Below are 12,917 nucleotides of genomic sequence, written 5' to 3'. Positions count from 1 at the left end.
CAAGCTGGATTTAAACCTCGATTAGGACCACAGTTAGATTTTAGTTTCAGTATTTTATTCGTTCAAGGAAACACAAACATATCTCAGTGCCTCTGTTGGTTAATCTGGATATTAAAAACATTTTCTCAGTTTACAATGCTTCTCTCATTTGCATGGAAAAACACCTGGATGGGGTAAATCCTCATTTACTCATTACATACTTTAATGCACGGCAGCAGCATGTCCTGGTCCTTGTACTGCAGCAGTGACCACCCGCGTGATGCTTACAGAAGAGGCAGGGAGCATAGTACTGGGAGACCAGCAGCATGTGCCCATGCTGGACGGGAAGAGGAGACACCCTTGTGCCTGCCCTGGCTTTTGCAGAGGGAGCCTCAGGGCACTCTTCCCAGAGAGTGCCCCTTTTCTGGAGGAAAACAAACTCATCCATTCTGCAGGCAGCCCCTGGGGCTTACTTCGGAGAAGTGCCTGCCCCAGTGGCGTTTCATTTCAATCTATCTCCCCAAAAAACTGAAGCTCCTAGGTCTGGAGATCAATTTTTTTCTAACACAGCCCTTCCTGCCTTTTCATTAAAGTCTGGCTGCTGGTGCAGTTCTTCCAGAGCTTTTAAAAAACCTTTTTTCAGACTATTTGACTAGAGGTCATATCTCATGTAGCTGTAATTATAGAGCTAAGGCGAGGGCAGAGGGGGAGTCTAATGTGACCGCCTCCAAAAAGGATATTTGATTCAAGGTGAAGACCAGCTTTTGCTCTACAGACCATAAAGCATTTAAAAAATATATCTCAGAGAGCAGAGACAGTCATGGTGAAGTGTGCCTTTTACCCTCCGTAGCTCACAGGTCTTCAACGGGGAAAATATGCTCAGAATTTCAATTTCCACGGCTGTACTTGTGCTGCTGCCAGCCTGGAGCAGCTGGAGACTGGGGAAGGGGCTGCTCACAACACCTCATTGGCAGGATTCAACACATCTGACACACAGTGCCCCAAAGCAGGGCGTTTTCAAACACCAGTGCACAGATGTGTAAAGGCTTGCCCATGGAAGAGCTCTTGGCCCTGCTTCAAAGTCAGCTGTGCAAAAGGTAAGGCTGTGGAGACTGAGCCGTGAGAAACGCTCCTTGAGCAGGGTTTCTGGTTCAAGAGAGCCTGAAAATATGGTACATTTATGGGAAGTTGGAGCTTTTATAGCTGTATCACAGAAATACAACGCATCTGGGAGCTTTATCTCAGCCCAGCATTTCTGATACAGGTATAGCAATGTGCTGCATCATTTGGCAGGTTGCAAGACATTAACAAGCGAGGGAGAAAATGTCCCCACGAAAGGTCCTATGGGCGCTGGATTTATTTTGCCGAACAAGAGCGACCTGCAGCCACTAGATGGTAGTGCAAGGACACTTTTCTGCTCTTCCTCTTCCCCTCGGCTCTTCCTTGGTAGTGCTTGAGGCGGCCTTTCCCAGTAACACGGGCTGCTGTGGTCTTTGCTTTTTCTTCTTAGGCACTGACAGAGGTCATTTGGAAACATATCACTTGCTGACTTCCCATCCTGTGTAAAGCAGGCCTCAGGCAACAGTTACGACGTGATTACTGCTGGCAGAGTATTATTCTCTGCGTCACGGCTCAGCACCGGGAAGGGCAAAGGACTTGGCTTTCAGTTTGCGGATTAGCCTTCTTTTATAGGCTGTGGAAAGGAAAAGTACTTTATATTGTACACAGTGGGGGAAAAAAGGGTTGTCAGGAAAGAGGTAATCTCTGAAAATGGCCATAGTTCGGAACATTTACCATGGAAAAAAGTCAGGAGATTTTCCTCAGGCTCAGCAGTCAAATCTCCAGGTAATTTTTTCCTCCTCCTGTGAGACTGGTGTTTGCCCTATGAATAAGAAAAGAAACATGGTCAGAAAGACTGGTTTGGCAGCGGCACAGGCAGGGTCAGCCCTGGTCTGTAGGGCACATACGGGATACGGGGACACGCAATGCATGAGGGCCCCTACATGCACCAGCCCTGGCCTTGGGCTGCTGCACCGAGCACCCAGCGTTGGGATGTTGGTGCTCTCGTTAATTCCCAGCTCCCAGAGTCAGGTGAATGGGAAAAAGCTCTCCTAGCATGTTTTTAATGATAAATTTCCAGCCACTGGGATATAATGGGGCACCCTAAAGATGACTCGTAGAATCCTGGGACCATAGAAAAGCTCATGTTGGAAGGGACCTCAAGAACAACCTGGATGCTTTGAAAGAAGTCCAGGCACAGGTTCATTTAAAGGCAATTTTATGAAAGCTTTCAGTAGCTGGTGAGTAGGGGAAGGGAAAGGGGAGTCAGAGTGCCTCGGGCTGAAAAATCAGCTCCGACAGGGAGTCTGAGAGAAAAGGCCTTGGTAAGTACCCTAAAAGCAAAATAATCTTGTATCAGAATGATATATCTAGAAGACTGGGAGAAGCATTCACATATTTAAGTGACGAACTGTCCTTCCTACCCACTATGCCTAAAGCACGCAGATAAAGCCATCAGTTCAGAGCAAGCCACGATTTCAGAACTGGGGGGCAGAAGGAAACTGCTTTGTGTTTCAAATTGCTTCTCCATGAGCTGCTACAAATTGATCACTAGGTTCCATTAAAAAAAAAAAAAGTGCTGGTGCTTTTTCGGGGCTCCCCACTGCCCCACGTTGCCCCCAGCCCGTCCCTTGTGTGCTGCAGGCGAGTCCTGCCCGGAGCTACCTGTAGCTCCAGCAGGGACTGCAGCAGCCACATGGTTTTCCTCTGTATGTCCCCCCCACGCTGCTTAGCAGTCTCCTCATGGTGACAACAAAATGTCTGTTTTCCAGGAAACCATTTGAGCGTTATGGATTAGCCATGGTAGGCACTCGCAGACCTCCATAAAGCAGGTTGACACGCTCTCCGGTGTATTACTAACTCGGCTGAAAAATTGATCAAAACTGATAGAGTTGCAGGGCCCTGAGTCCCTTTACAATCTGCCGCTGTGCTGCTCAGCTCTGGCAGAGGCAGCACAGCCAAACTGGGTGGAAACTCCTGCCTTTATGCACCTTAATCCTGCCCTTGGCTCTGCACCACGGCAAGAGCAGTGGTCCCAAAATGGGTGATGTGCAGGATGCGCCCCAACAACCGCTGCTCCTCCTGGGGCCAAGCTCCCCATGGCTCCTTAGGAGAGACTGTGTGACTTACAGAAATGTCTGAGAAACTTATAATTGTGGGAGTAGGCTTCATGGAGGATATCCCTGCAGCACAGGAGCTGCAAGCCCCCGGCAAAATACTTTTTCTTTTCCTCCCTGCCTCCTGATGGCTCCCCTTTTGCTACCTGGGATTATTGGTTTCTGGGAGCAGAGTCTGTGTTTTCTGGGGTATTTGTGCTTTATTTCATCTCAAGATTTACTGCTGTTTGGGAAGGCAGACAGATATCCATTCCCCAGACATCACCTATGTCCCAGTCCTACCAAAACTCTTGCTTGTTTTCTACTTACAATTTGATTTTCACTGGAATCCCAAGTAAAGACTGAATAGACTGGTTTAAAGAGCTTCCAAATGAGATGGCAAGGATACAGAGGATAATAAGATAACCTAGAAAGGATCAGAAGTGGAAGAGATAAGAGTTGAAGAGGCACTCACTGCCAGTCCTAACACTAAGGATGCAACCAGAGCCAAAATGGTCTTCGGTGCTCACTCTCTGGTGCTCTTTGTACTCATGGTACAGCTTAGAGACTTCAGCAATGTTATTTAAACATGTCTTTGAAGCAACGTCAAACTATTAATATATATACTTAGTAGAGGCAAATTTGCCTTTGTGGGCACTGACACAACAACAGGCGATGATGTCCTGGCCCCCTCCACATGTCCTTGCTCTCCCACCCAGCCTCAAAATCTCATTTCCTTTTCCCCAAGCAGTTTTTGAGCTAATTCCCCCAGCAGGGGCATGACCACTGAACTGGGAGGTGGGGTAGAGCCCAGGCAGGTGTGACAGATCATGACAGGACCGGCACCAAATGTCTCAGGAAAATCAGTGCTCAGCTCTGGCACCTGCTCCTCCTTAAATAATACATTTGTGGGTAAGCTTTCCTATAGTGAGGATGTTTTCCATCTCAATTTCTAGTATCAGGTATAATGAGAAAAATTAAAATTCAGGTTTTGTTACCAACACTTTAATTATCCAGTGTTATCAAGTTGTCACCAGGCCTTTAATTATTTTTCAGTTTATACCTATGATTGCTTTAGTGATGTTAAGGTAGATCTGCAACTGTAATAGGAAGTGTCTGAGTTCTTTATAATGCTGAGGATTGGAAATGATGAAGTTAATAAAATTCACTCATCTCCTGTGCCATGAGCTATCATCAATACAGTGTTCATCTGCAGCTGGCATGCTATTTAATTATGCCCTTTTGGTACCAATAAACACTTAATAATATATTCAAAATGAGTAAACAGGATATAACGCTGTCCGTGATTTTGCATCTACTTAGAGATCGGGCACAATACCACAAAGCCTCACTGCCAAACCGTCTCAGCAGTGGTCTTTGCATTTTGGACACAGGCGTGACGCGGGGAGGTTATTAGTGTGCAGGATGTATGTGCTCAAAGCACCTGTAGCACTCTGGAGATGCAGCAGAGGTTTCACTCATGATTAACACCATTTCTGTATAGTTACCATTGTTTACAGATGTTGTAACTTTTACCAGGCCAGGCAATTTTAACTCAGCAGAATATGATGCAAAGAATGAAACTTTGATTACAATGATGAAGCTGGTATGGAAACTCTTACAAACCTTGCTAGAATGGCAAAATAAGGAAATCATGTCCTGTTTTACACCATGGTTGAGCACCTTTAAGATAAAACAAATAGTAAAAAGGCTCAAGCATTCAGCATCTCTTGCCTGATGGCTCCCCATCATCACCCAGCTTGCTTGTCCTGCTGGAGGTGGTGACAGTCTCCTCTGCTGCTACTCAAACACGTAATTTGGTGGTGCTCGTTCTTACCATACAATGACACTTCCTGCCCAGAATTAATGAGCAGCTGTATGAAATAACATTGCTAACCAGGACCTGCATTTCCATCCTGCAGTACTTTCTGCAAACAAATTTTACGTTTGAGATCGAAATTCTTGTGTAATTGCCAGCGCCAATCTTCCTGAGACTGCGAAGCAAGGCTTGCTAACACGCTGCCCGTGTGCTGGAGACCACTGCATGCTTTACACTGCTCTTCTCTCTGCTAATTGACCTAATACCGCATGGAGCGGTGAGTGTATTTGCATCCCCTGAAGGACCGAAGCACTGAGCAGTGTGCTTTTTTGCATGCCAATGTACGGCTCTTCCTGACAGCTTGGCTCACAACTGGTTCCCCCAAAAAACAACTGTGCTGCACAGATGTGGATCATTAGTGCCTGAACCAGAACTAACTTCTCAGAAAATTGTACTTATTGCAGGACAAATTGAGTCTGCTATGGTAGAAGCCAGAATAATTGCTCAGGGGACCACAGGGCTTATCCAGCAGTTAATTCATTATTTGTACCTGCTCGGAGCCAGGATAGAAACAGCAGGCAAGGCAGCAGCAAACAAGGTACAAACTCCAGTGTCTCAGGATCAATTTGTTCAGATAAAGGCTTATTGCCATCACGGCAAGGTTGCAAAACACCTCTACAAGCACTTACCGGTGGGGAAAATAAGAGACGGGAGCTGTTTCACCACAGTCCTTTAGTTTTGTGATGAGATATGCGAGCTCTCTTTTCCTATAGCCATGACCTGAACGCAATGAATGCTGTGTTTGGGGCTGTGCTGTGCCTTCGTGGGCACCCCAAAGTTAGGGCCTGGAAGGGGAAGACAGCTTTACTCAATTTGTACTTTTTTAATACTAAAGTACTTTTTAAATACTAAAAATATCCTATTTGGGTGAATAGTCTTACACTCATGTTGTCTTAATACTCATGTTTGCTTATCAAATCTACCATTGCTTAATAATTTTGTAGATCTTCCCTACCCAATGCAACTATGGGAGAGTGGTTTCTTTGTTTTGTTTTGTTTTTATTTCAGGAGGGATAATAAGTTAGTTAACATAATCTTGGGTAGATTTATGGTATTTGTTCTGCACCTTTACACAGCGATTTTTACCAAAGCAAGTGATAATTAATCTGATTGTCCCCTGTGTATTTATAAGCATAGTGCAGAGGCAGTCATTTTTCTGTCCTCTGAAAATAAATACCTCCCATGTGGAAAAGCAGTTACCATAAAGAGAGAGCGTTTGACTCAATCAGGGCACCCGCATTGCACTCTATTAGCACAGCTACTTTTCCATCAGCGACAAATGCAATACAGACTCACAAAGCTCACTGGTCAGAGAAACACCTGCAGCAGGAGAACAACAAACCCAACCCGCACCACCACCGCCGCCATTCCCCCAGGCAGGTGGCCCAGGCAGGCCACCCCCACGCTGCGCCATGGTTGGCCATTTTGCGACTTGTGTTGTCGCTGGGCCTGTGCCGGTGCTCTGCTGGGGTTGAAGCTCAGTATGGGGACAGGAGAGCAGCAGTGCACCACCACAGAGCAGAACCACCATGACGTTTCCCAGATTTGGGGAGGCCCCAGGCCAGCCCCGCTCCAGCTGCTGTGAGCCAGCGCTGGCTTCCAGCTGGGAAGCAAAGTGCACTCGCCATGCAGGCAGGATGTGCTCCCCCTAAAGAGGTTTCCCATCTAGGTCCATTTGTGAAACTGGCCATTTGATGACGTAATTCAGAGGCCAGGCCGTGTTCCCATAGCTGGGCAGCACCAACATTTTGGGAAATGGAGCTGCCAGGCGCCCCTGCATCTTCATTCAAGCACCTATTTAATATGCATCACGTTATGGGGAGATGTTTTTATGTTGGGAAAAACACAAGTGCTCCCACGAAATGACTCAAGGGCAATAAAACATAAATTGTCTTTAAACCTGTATAAAGGATGCTGAAGTCACAAACAAGGCATAAAATAATATGGAGTTGGAAAGCACTTTTTCCTTATTAGGTTTATCAAGGAAAAGCTAGCCTGGCAAGCTTGTTCTATCAAGCAAATGGACGTGGTAAAAAAAGGAAATGAAAATTCTGATCCATATTCATTGTCTTGGTGTCAGCAAGGGAGAAAAAAGCTCCACTTTACATTTTGCTTCGCTTTCGAAAGCTGATCTGAAGTTTCACAGACAAAGTAATCAAAGCTGATAAAGAAGCAAAAGAAAATCAAAGATAATTAATAGAAACAAAGCAAACAGCAGAAGAGGCCAGACAAAGTGTCTAATATTAACAAAATACAAAACGCAGGACGTGCTTGACTGCACAGAGCAGCAGCTCTGGGCACTGACAGAATTGTAATGGGGAGATTTCTTTCCCAAAGACCCCTGCACCGGCTCGCCTATCACTGTTAGAATGTCAGCCCCCTGGTCCTGAGCAGCAGTGGGGTTTATCCTCAAACCTGGGAGCTGAGCCTTGCCTTGCCTTGCCTTGCCTCTCTCTTCTTTCTTGTTTTGGTTACATTTTAATGCAGTCCTGCCAGGATTACCAGAAAGCCACACCACAACCATGTCACTCCAATGGAAGAGAGACAGATGATTTGTCTTGTGAAAGGGAGACTCGAATCCGGCCAAGCCCTGGGCTGCTTCTTGGGTTCACACAATTGCATGAGCCTGACGGCTCTCTGGGTTTTAGAGTTGTATCTTCCTGGCTGTCATGGTGATGGAAATAAGGTGATGAGCAGTAAAAGCACTAACATTATATGGAAAAATCCTCAAAATGTTCATTATTTGGGAGAGTCAGCCCTAATGATTTGTGAGAGGGGTTGCCAATTCAGCAAGTCTTATGATTTCTATAGAAAGCAAATCACAGCCATGTGAAGTGGGTGCTGTAAATGGGATCCAGCAGGCTTATCTTAGCAGCCATTCATTTCTAAACAGCATTCTGCCAGTACATCAAAAATACTGCACAACTTTGCAAAATGGAAGGATTTAGGGTGGGTTTTTCTGGTCGCAAGTGACCCGCGTTGCATGAACAGGAGTGACAAAGGACTGGGAATTTGATCCCATCATCCTTTCTACAGCCTGCTGAGTGCAATGAACAGATCTGTACTCCTTTCCCTTGCATCTGCCTTCAGTCCCATGGGCTTATCAGCACAGATTTTTTTGGACAAAGCTTGATGAGATTGTGAAATGATGCCAGCACCTATTCCTGTAGAAAACACAGAATTACTGAAGAGCAGTTTATGTAAATATACTCTCTTTCCTCAGAAGAGGACAGCAGTTTTAATGACAAACTGAGTGAAATCTCATTTGGCATGAGGCAAACAAAATAGTAAATATTTCAAGTTAGTGCTCTGTAGTGACAGAGACCGCATTTAAAAATAATTGCTGTGGATCTGCCATATTATACAAAGAAATAGAGTGACAACGCAACTGTGATGTGACACATCTGCATTATAGCTTTTCATCTCAATCCAGATTTTAATAGCCTCTGTCAGCTGATTGCATTAGGTGTATGAGTGTAACATTTTCCACCAGTCACCACTGGAGAAGAACTTGCAGCCCTGTGGTGCCACTGAGCAATGAGGAACCTCCCCAAATGTCATTGTTTTTGCCCCAAAGAGTGGGAGTTGGTCATGGGGTAGAGCTTACGCAGATACCTGTCTCTGATGCTCCTCTGCTGAGTCCATTGCAATAGAAACCAGATCTAGAACTGGGGCTGAAATATAAAACCATGTTTTCTCCACTCCCAGACTGCCAGACTCTGCAAGATGAGGTGTTTTGCCCAATTCAGAAGTGGTGGTTAGAGAAAACACCACATAGCTGTAAGTTTCTCTGGCCTGACCCGTCTCTGCTGTGACTTTGTCTTGCAGTCCCTCACTGTGTCTGTCACGGGAGAGATGGCTCAGACACACTGCCTGGGTTTCAGCAAATGTGTTTCTTACACCTCTTAAAACAAGCTGTTCAGCTACAGCAGCTGAAACACAAGTAGTCGCTGATGCTTTGGCTGTGCTGCAACTCCCACAGTCCCACTTAGTGTGCAGTGGAAGAAACAACACTCTCACAGTGAAATCTCTCCTGCAAAGTCCTCCTCCAGCTCACTTACCTGAGGACAAGATGTCAGCTGCCACTGTGAATCTCAAGCATTGTTTTTTCTCAAAGCGCAAAAGATGATAAACTAGATTTAAATCTCTGTTGTTTCTCAGAATTTAAACTGTCCTGTACTTCTGTCCTCAGGTGGACCCTAACTACTCAAACTGAATAAATTTGCATACACTTGCTCTACCCAATGTATGTAAGCCAAGAAGCTCAACCCTTCTGCTGCAGAGCAGCTGCAAACCACATTTCTTGTGGCACACTTGGTGTAAGTAAATCACTTACTTTCCCAAATTACATGGTTTTGTATCAATGAATTCATATTTGCAAAGGACACAAAGGTGGAAAACTAAGGAAGCAACAAGCTGAAAACTGATGTGATCATCTCCATGTAACGTCAACAGGCATCATGGATCAGATACATCAGATACTCTGGATCAGATACATCCCTCCATCTCCAGGAAGGGTTTGGCCTGATGCTACAACAGTGTCAGAGGAGTGACACTACCTGCATGTCACTGCCTGCTCACTGCGAGTTTCAGAAGGGAGTTCCCAAAGGCTTGTGGTGATGGAGAGGAAATGTCGCATTGTTCCCTGGTCTAATCCTGCTGCTGCACAGTTGTGTGATTACGGGGCAGAGGCAGCAGCCTGGAAGCAGGAGCTCTGGGCTGCGCCCACACCTGACACTTCTGCAGAAAAGCCACTTGAAGCCTGGTCACATGGGCTGGAAGCCAGATTGCCTCAAAAAATTATAACTGCCATCTTCCTCAGCTGCAAAATTAATGCTGGGTGCTCCACTTCATCCGTGGACTGTTGAAAGATTCTTCACTGTTATTATGTTTGAAGAGTTTTTTCCAAATGTCATATTGGCATGTAACAACCACAATATTCATAACATGCAGGTGAACTTTCATAAAGCAGAGGAGGAAATTAACATTCTTCCTTATCAGAGGAAATTGAATCTGATTTTTCATTCCATCAAAACATCTCTTCGCAGACAGGATAAATCCCATAAATTGCTTTAACCCGTGTATCTGTCTAGAGTCCATTCTATACGCTATTGTAACAAACCATGTAATCAAAGCAAATGAACATAATTACCAGCAAGTGCAAATATGGGGTTTCTGGATTCTTTTATGAGACATTTCGTGTGTGACCAATGAAAGTTGTTTACATTTTAAAGTAAGGACAAACTGTATCAGATTGGAAGATATAAGGGTATGTATTAAAAATCCATGCAGAAAGCATCCTGTACCTACAATTACCATTCTAACTATTCATTCAGGGTGATTCTTTTCTCCCCAGGTGTAAATATAACCACATCACCAAACATAGCCAAATGCTACGTCATTTCAAGGGATGGTGGAGTCCTGTGCCCTTACACTTCACAGTGAGGAGCTTCTTTCATTTATTTCTACCAGAACAGACCAAGAAGTGACTGCATATGACTCCTATGACTCCATTTATTTAATAGTAGTTCAGGTAAATTCCTCCTCATTAAGGCCAATGAGCAGACATCAGGACATCCTGTGCTTGCTTCCCCTTTTTGCATCGCTGATGCAAACACCAGCAGCTGCTGGTGTTTGTGGTGACACCAGTGCAGGGCGGGTTGCACTTGCGTTTCTAGTTCTAGATAAAAATATGTTAAAGAAATAATGAAGGCAGTCTCTTTTAAGGCAGCCTCACAGCTACACAACTTTTTAGGCTGGTGGCAACCCCTAGGCATGTCACATCCCATTGTTGCAGCTCTGCCGATGCCTGGGGAAGTGGCCACCTCCACCCATGGAGCAGATCCACAATGACCACCTGAGGTTTCTTCAGCTCTCACGTCTGAGAGAAGCAGGAGGCACGACCCATTGTAATCACAGGTCATATCACATCGCAACAGCTCAGCAAAGTGGCCGGTGGCACAAGTCATGTCAGCAGTTAAATGACAGGAACCAAGTTTCTGCCAGGTCGTGGCGCCAGGAGCCAAATAACGCATGCATACTGATGGCACATAATGGCATGCACACAGATACATCTTCATAAAGATAATATAAGTTAAGCTTCTGTCCAGGACAGGAACATGTCAGAGCCATAAGGTGTGGAAGTCAATTCATTTACATCACATTTTAAATTAGACACATTTTAAGACTGTCCCAAGGCACACTAATACATCAGGTGTCCTGAGCCATTTTCTGTGTTACTACTTCCCAATAGAAAATAAGCCCTGAAATTGTATTTAAACTGCATCTCTTCTTCCATTCATAAGTGTAGATTAGGTTGTGTGTTTAGAAAAAAAAAAAAAAGTCTTTCAAGAAAGCAGCTATGCCATGTTAGCAGCAAATGATGTCTCTAATGTTGTCTCTAATGACAACTTCATGCTTATGAGGACTAAGGGAAACTCTCAACGGATTTATTTTATTTTTTTTCAAAAAAGATGTTCTCTTCATTTCCTTAGGAAACTGGCCATGAATGTAAGTGCATGTAAACAGAGAATGCTATGCAATTAGGCTGTTCTTAGAGACATATGAATACAAGCACAAATTAATTTACAAGTCTTTATCTGCAGTTGCTTATAGGAATTTTTACACTACTCTGCTTCCAGAGCAAAGAAAACCACAGCCTTTGCTCTTGACTGTGGCATCCAAAGCTAAAATGCTTGGTGATGCTTCTTGTGTGGCTGCTGGAAGGGAGAGGAGCAGAGCTGGGATCCAGCCCTGCTGACAGGAATGTCAGGCTCCCCAGGCCTTCGGGATATTTCTGCATACAAAAGCCCAGATGTTCAAAGTGTTTAGCTGCAAGGGTAACTGTAGGTGTGGTACTTGTGCATGCAAATATCCCACCTGTGAGCATAACTGAAATTATGCAGGAATTATTCAGGTGTGCAGCACTTCAATACTTCTTGGTAATTTGTCTTCTGGAGCCTTACTTTGCTGCTATTTTGTTGTACTGTTGTGTGATACAGGAGTGGAGGAGAGACAATCCCACACAAGACAGATTTCAAAGGCTTTGAAAAAAGTTGCATGCTTTACAGCAGTAATAAACACCTGGGAGCCTTGAAACAAAATACGACAACATGAATACTCCTTCATTATTTTGTTATTAACTTCTAGGACAGATTGTCAGGGTATTTGGCAAACTCCTGACCCTCCACTGCTCTTACTCACAGTCACCGAAATACATGTATCTTACTGGGATGACCTAGCTGAGGGCACAGGAGTTACCTCCCCACACTGGACCAAGATCTCTCTCCTGTCTTTGGTTGTGGTCAGCACCAGCTCCTTCAGCGTAAAGTTTAAAACCTCAAATACGTAGGATGTGGGAGTAATACTTCTTCCACATCATGGCTCATTTTGGATTCTGAAAGGAATTGACTCACCTTGCTTTCACAGACAGCTGGGCATCCCTCTCAGCACCTTTATCCAGGGCTCTTACAAACAGCAGTCATCTTGGTATCTGTCAAAATAACCAATTCCTTTTTCTGAATTACGCTGCATTCTCAGCCTCATTGATCCTGCAGGGCCATGAGTTCCGCAGTTCAATTTCACGGCTTAAATCAATCCCAAATTCTCAAACACATGCAATTACATCGTGACATTTGCATCACCATGCTGCCTGAGCTGGACCACAAGCGGACGCAGGGCTTGTGCACGCACGGCAGACAGTGCGAGGCCGGCAGCAGCCTTCTCATGGCAGCTTAACAAGCTTTCCCCTCCACTTTCTCTATCTACAAAGCCAAACAGGCAGGTTTGTTCCCTGAAGGGCTTTGCTTAACTTCCACAGCTCTGCAGAAGACGTTGCACAAGCACCGTGCCCAGCCAGCACCCAGCATAAAGCATTGCCTCTCGAAGCCCCCTGGGGCTGTGCT

Source organism: Anas platyrhynchos, chromosome 7 (assembly GCF_047663525.1).
Source record: "Anas platyrhynchos isolate ZD024472 breed Pekin duck chromosome 7, IASCAAS_PekinDuck_T2T, whole genome shotgun sequence".
Taxonomy (NCBI): domain Eukaryota; kingdom Metazoa; phylum Chordata; class Aves; order Anseriformes; family Anatidae; genus Anas; species Anas platyrhynchos.
Note: the sequence above shows the minus strand (reverse complement) of the source record.